This window comes from Arachis stenosperma, chromosome 9 (genome assembly GCF_014773155.1).
Source record: "Arachis stenosperma cultivar V10309 chromosome 9, arast.V10309.gnm1.PFL2, whole genome shotgun sequence".
Taxonomy (NCBI): Eukaryota; Viridiplantae; Streptophyta; class Magnoliopsida; order Fabales; family Fabaceae; genus Arachis; species Arachis stenosperma.
In genome coordinates this window covers 38092007-38098927 of record NC_080385.1, presented here as the reverse complement: position 1 = coordinate 38098927, position 6921 = coordinate 38092007, and the positions used below count along the sequence as shown (strand labels likewise).

Genomic DNA, 6921 nt, shown 5'->3' with positions numbered 1-6921 from the left:
CATATTGGCCGGGTTAAAACGGAGATTACAAGATGCAAAGGGAGCCTTGATGCACGAAATTGTGATCAATACTTTTTAATACACAAAACAATCCCCGGTAATGGCTCCAAAGACTTGGTGCTCAATACCATGGCATAAACACAACTTCGCACAACTAACCAGCAAGTGCACTGGGTTGTCCAAGTAATAAACCTTACGCGAGTAAGGGTCGATCCCACGGAGATTGTTGGTATGAAGCAAGCTATGGTCACCTTGTAAATCTCAGTCAGGCAGACTCAAATGGGTATAGTGATAAACGAATAAAGCATAAAGATAAAGATAGAGATACTTATGTATATCATTGGTGAGAGCTTCAGATAAGCGTATGAAGATGCCTTCCCTTCCGTCTCTCTGCTTTCCTACTGTCTTCATCCAATCCTTCTTACTCCTTTCCATGGCAAGCTTATGCAAGGGTTTCACCGTTGTCAGTGGCTACCTCCCATCCTCTCAGTGAAAACGTCGCCTATTCTCTGTCACAGCATGGGTAATCAGCTGTCGGTTCTCGGTCAGGCCGGAATAAAATCCATCGATCCTTTTGCGTCTGTCACTAACGCCCCGCCTGCTAGGAGTTTGAAGCACGTCACAGTCATTCAATCATTGAATCCTACTCAGAATACCACAGACAAGGTTAGACCTTCCGGATTCTCTTGAATGCCGCCATCAGTTCTCGCCTATACCACGAAGACTCTGATTTCACGGAATGGCTGGCTCGTTTGTCAGGCGAGCACTCGGTTGTCAGGCGATCAACCATGCATCGTGTATCAGGAATCCAAGAGATAAACACTAGAGCCTTGATGCTTGTAGAACAAGAGTGGTTGTCAGTCACCTTGTTCATAAGTGAGAATGATGATGAGGGTCACGGATCATCACATTCATCAAGTTGAAGAACAAGTGATATCTTGGACAAAGATCAAGCGGAATTGAATAGAAGAACAATAGTAATTGCATTAATACTCGAGGTACAGCAGAGCTCCACACCTTAATCTATGGTGTGTAGAAACTCTACCGTTGAAAATACATAAGAACAAGGTCTAGGCATGGCCGAATGGCCAGCCTCCCAAAATGAGTTCAATCATAAAAACATGATCAAAAGCTCTCTAATACAATAGTAAAAGGTCCTATTTATAGAAAACTAGTAGCCTAGGGTGTACATAGATGAGTAAATGACATAAAAATCCACTTTCGGGCCCACTTGGTGTGTGCTTGGGCTAAGCAATGAAGAATTTTCGTGTAGAGACTCTTCTTGGAGTTAAACGCCAGCTTTTATGCCAGTTTGGGCGTTTAACTCCCATTTTGGTGCCAGTTCCGGCGTTTAACGCTGGAATTTCTGTAGGTGACTTTGAACGCCGGTTTGGGCCATCAAATCTTGGGCAAAGTATGGACTATCATATATTGCTGGAAAGCCCAGGATGTCTACTTTCCAACGCCGTTGAGAGCGCACCAATTGGGCTTCTGTAGCTCCAGAAAATCCACTTCGAGTGCAGGGAGGTCAGAATCCAACAGCATCTGCAGTCCTTTTGAGTCTCTGAATCAGATTTTTGCTCAGATCCCTCAATTTCAGCCAGAAAATACCTGAAATCACAGAAAAACACACAAACTCATAGTAAAGTCCAGAAAAGTGAATTTTAACTAAAAACTAATAAAAATATACTAAGAACTCAACTAAAACTACTAAAAACATACTAAAAACAATGCCAAAAAGCGTATAAATTATCCGCTCATCACAACACCAAACTTAAATTGTTGCTTGTCCCCAAGCAACTGAAAAATCAAATAAGATAAAAAGAAGAGAATATACTATAGATTCCAAATTATCAATGAAACATAGCTCCAAATTAGATGAGTGGGACTAGTAGCTTTTTGCCTCCAAACAGTTTTGGCATCTCACTTTATCCTTTGAAATTCAGAATGATTGGCTTCTTTAGGAACTCAGAATCCAGATAGTGTTATTGATTCTCCTAGTTAAGTATGATGATTCTTGAACACAGCTACTTTATGAGTCTTGGCCGTGGCCCAAAGCACTCTGTCTTCCAGTATTACCACCGGATACATACATGCCACAGACACATAATTGGGTGAACCTTTTCAGATTGTGACTCAGCTTTGCTAGAGTCCCCAATTAGAGGTGTCCAGGGTTCTTAAGCACACTCTTATTGCCTTGGATCACAACTTTATTTCTTTCTTTCTTTCTTTTCTTCTTCTCCTTTTTTTCGGTTTTTTTTTTTTTTTTCGCTTGCCTTCTCTTTTTTTTTGTATTCACTGCTTTTTCTTGCTTCAAGAATCATTTTTATGATTTTTCAGATCCTCAGTAACATGACTCCTTTTTCATCATTCTTTCAAGAGCCAACAATTTTAACATTCATGAACAACAAATTCAAAAGACATATGCACTGTTCAAGCATACATTCAGAAAACAAAAAGTATTGTCACCACATCAAACTAATTAAGCTAGTTTTAAAGATGAATTCGAAATCCTGTACTTCTTGTTCTTTTGTAATAAAAACAGTTTTCTTTTAAGAAAGGTGATGGATTCATAGGACACTCATAACTTTAAGGCATAGACACTAAGACACTAATGATCATAAGACACAAACATAGATAAACATAAAGCATAATTTTCGAAAAACAAGGAAATCAAGAACAAGGAGATTAAAGAACGGGTCCACCTTAGTGATGGCGGCTTGTTCTTCCTCTTGAAGGTCTTATGGAGTGCTTGAGCTCTTCAATGTCTCTTCCTTGTCTTTGTTGCTCCTCTCTCATGATCCTTTGATCTTCTCTAATTTCATGGAGGATGATGGAGTGTTCTTGATGCTCCACCCTTAGTTGTCCCATGTTGGAACTCAATTCTCCTAGGGAGGTGTTTAGTTGCTCCCGGTAGTCTTGTGGAGGAAAGTGCATCCCTTGAGGTATCTCAGGGATCTCATGATGAGAGGGGTCTCTTGTGTGCTCCATCCTTTTCTTGGTGATGGGCTTGTCCTCATCAATAAGTGCGTCTCCCTCTATGTCAACTCCCACTGAATAACAGAGGTGACAAATGAGGTGAGGAAAGGCTAGCCTTGCCAAGGTGGAAGACTTGTCCGCCACTTTATAGAGTTCTTGGGCTATGACCTCATGAACTTCCACTTCTTCTCCAATCATGATGCTATGAATCATGATGGCCCGGTCTAGAGTAACTTCGGACCGGTTGCTAGTGGGAATGATTGAGCGTTGGATAAACTCCAACCATCCTCTAGCCACGGGCTTGAGGTCATGCCTTCTCAATTGAACCGGCTTTCCTCTTGAATCTCTCTTCCATTGTGCGCCCTCTTCACATATGACTGTGAGGACTTGGTCCAACCTTTGATTAAAGTTGACCCTTCTAGTGTAAGGATGTTCATCTCCTTGCATCATAGGCAAGTTGAATGCTAACCTTACATTTTCCGGACTAAAATCCAAGTATTTCCCCCGAACCATGGTAAGATAATTCTTTGGATCCGGGTTCACACTTTGGTCATGGTTCTTGGTGATCCATGCATTGGCATAGAACTCTTGAACCATCAAGATTCCGACTTGTTGAATGGGGTTGGTGAGAACTTCCTAACCTCTTCTTCGGATCTCATGGCGGATCTCCGGATATTCACCCTTTTTGAGTGAAAAGGGGACCTCGGGGATCACCTTCTTCAAGGCCACAACTTCATAGAAGTGGTCTTGATGCACCCTTGAGATGAATCTATCCATCTTCCATGACTCGGAGGTGGAAGCTTTTGCCTTCCCTTTCCTCTTTCTAGAGGTTTCTCCAGCCTTGGATGCCATAAATGGTTATGGAAAAACGAAAAAGCAACGCTTTTACCACACCAAACTTAAAAGGTTTGCTCGTCCTCGAGCAAAAGAAGAAAGAAGAGAGTAGAAGAAGAAGAAATGAGGAGAAAAGGGAGTGGCTTTGTGTTCGGCCAAGGAGGGGGAGAAGTGGTGTTTAGGTTGTGTGAAAATGAAGGGATGAAGAAGGGTATTTATAGGAGAGAGGGGGTGATATGGTTCGGCCATTATGGGTGGGTTTGGGAGGGAAAGTGGTTTGAATTTGAAGGGTGAGGTTGGTGGGGTTTTATGAAGGATGGATGTGAGTGGTGAAGAGAAAGATGGGATTTGATAGGTGAAGGGTTTTTTGGGGAAGAGGTATTGAGGTGATTGGTGAATGGGTGAAGAAAAGGGAGAGTGGTGGGGTTGGTGGGGATCCTGTGGGGTCCACAGATCCTGTGGTGTCAAGGAAAAGTCATCCCTGCACCAAATGGCATTCAAAATCACGTTTTGAGCCATTTCTGGCGTTAAACGCCGGGCTGGTGCCCATTCCTGGCGTTTAACGCCAGGTTCTTGCCCTTTTCTGGTGTTTAACGCCAGTCTGGTGCCCCTTTCTGGCGTTAAATGCCCAGAATGGTGCCAGACTGGGCGTTAAACGCCCAACTGCTAGCCTCACTGGCGTTTAAACGCCAGTGAGTTCTTCCTCCAGGGTGTGCTGTTTTTCTTCCTGTTTTTCATTCTGTTTTTGCTTTTTCAATTGATTTTGTGACTTCTTATGATCATCAACCTACAAAAAACATAAAATAACAAAAGAGAAATAGATAAAATATAACATTGGGTTGCCTCCCAATAAGCGCTTCTTTAATGTCAGTAGCTTGACAGAGGGCTCTCATGGAGCCTCACAGATACTCAGAGCAATGTTGGAACCTCCCAACACCAAACTTAGAGTTTGAATGTGGGGGTTCAACACCAAACTTAGAGTTTGGTTGTGGCCTCCCAACACCAAACTTAGAGTTTGACTGTGGGGGCTCTGCTTGTCTCTGATTTGAGAGAAGCTCTTCATGCTTCCTCTCCATGGTGACAGAGGGATATCCTTGAGCCTTAAACACAAAGGATTCTTCATTCACTTGAATGATCAGTTCACCTCTATCAACATCAATCACAGCCTTTGCTGTGGCTAGGAAGGGTCTGCCAAGGATGATGGATTCATCCATGCACTTCCCAGTCTCTAGGACTATGAAATCAGTAGGGATGTAATGGTCTTCAACTTTTACCAAAACATTCTCTACAAGTCCATGAGCTTGTTTTCTTGAGTTGTATGCCATCTCTAGTGAGATTCTTGCAGCTTGTACCTCAAAGATCCCTAGCTTCTCCATTACAGAGAGAGGCATGAGGTTTACACTTGACCCTAAGTCACATAGAGCCTTCTTGAAGGTCATGGTGCCTATGGTACAAGGTATGGAAAACTTCCCAGGATCTTGTCTCTTTTGAGGTAATTTCTGCCTAGACAAGTCATCCAGTTCTTTGGTGAGCAAAAGAGGTTCATCCTCCCAAGTCTCATTTCCAAATAACTTGTCATTTAGCTTCATGATTGCTCCAAGGTATTTAGCAACTTGCTCTTCAGTGACATACTCATCCTCTTCAGAGGAAGAATACTCATCAGAGCTCATGAAAGGCAGAAGTAAGTCCAATGGAATCTCTATGGTCTCATTTTGAGCCTCAGATTCCCATAGTTCCTCATTGGGGAACGCATTGGAGGTCAGTGCACGCCCATTGAGGCCTTCCTCAGTGGCGCCCACTTCCTCTCTTCCCTCTCTAGATTCGGCCATGGTTATGGCTTTGCACTCTCCTTTTGGATTTTCTTCTGTATTGCTTGGAAGAGTACTTGGAGGGAGTTCAGTAATTTTCTTGCTCAGCTGTCCCACTTGTGCCTCCAAATTCCTGATGGAGGACCTTGTTTCAGTCATGAAACTTTGAGTGGTCTTGATTAGATCAGAGACCATGGTTGCTAAGTCAGAGGGGTTCTGCTTAGAGTTCTCTGTCTGATGCTGAGAAGATGATGGAAAAGGCTTGCCATTGCTAAACCTGTTTCTTCCACCATTATTGTTATTGAAACCTTGTTGAGGTCTCTCTTGATTCTTCCATGAGAAATTTGGGTGATTTCTCCATGAAGAATTATAGGTGTTTCCATAGGGTCTTCCTAGGTAATTCACCTCTTCCATTGAAGGGTTCTCAGGATCATAGGCTTCTTCCTTAGATGAAGCATCCTTAGTACTGCTTGGTGCATTCTGCATTCCAGACAGACTTTGAGAAATCAAATTGACTTGCTGAGTCAATATCTTGTTCTGAGCCAGTATGGCATTCAGAGCATCAATCTCAAGAACTCCTTTCTTCTGACTTGTCCCATTGTTCACAGGATTTCTTTCAGAAGTGTACATGAATTGGTTATTTGCAACCATTTCAATGAGCTCTTGAGCCTCTGTAGGCGTCTTCTTCAGATGAAGAGATCCTCCAGCAGAGCTATCCAAAGACATCTTGGATAGTTCAGAGAGACCATCATAGAAAATACCTATGATGCTCCATTCAGAGAGCATGTCAGATGGACACTTTCTGATCAATTGTTTGTATCTTTCCCAAGCTTCATAGAGGGATTCTCCATCCTTCTGTCTGAAGGTTTGGACTTCCACTCTAAGCTTACTCCATTTTTGAGGTGGAAAGAACTTTGCCAAGAAGGCATTGACTAGCTTTTCCCAAGAGTCCAGGCTTTCTTTAGGTTGTGAGTCCAACCATATTCTAGCTCTGTCTCTTACAGCAAAAGGGAATAGCATCAGTCTGTAGACCTCAGGGTCAACCCCATTAGTCTTGACTGTGTCACAGATTTGCAAGAACTCAGCTAAAAACTGATGAGGATCTTCCATTGGAAGTCGATGGAACTTGCAATTCTGTTGCATTAGAGAAACTAATTGAGGCTTTAGCTCAAAGTTGTTTGCTCCAATGGCAGGGATGGAGATGCTTCTCCCATAGAAGTCGGGAGTAGGTGCAGTAAAGTCACCCAGCACCTTCCTTGCATTGTTGGCATTGTTGTTGTTTTCGGCTGCCATGAGTTCT

General features: G+C 42.8%; 1 non-coding gene across 1 annotated transcript; it reads left to right on the top strand.

Moving 5' to 3' along the window:
* Nucleotides 1–6405: 6405 nt before the first annotated feature.
* LOC130953326 (small nucleolar RNA R71) lies at nucleotides 6406–6509 on the top strand. The gene has a single exon (XR_009075497.1). It is a non-coding gene; the product is annotated as a small nucleolar RNA R71 (small nucleolar RNA).
* Nucleotides 6510–6921: the final 412 nt, after the last annotated feature.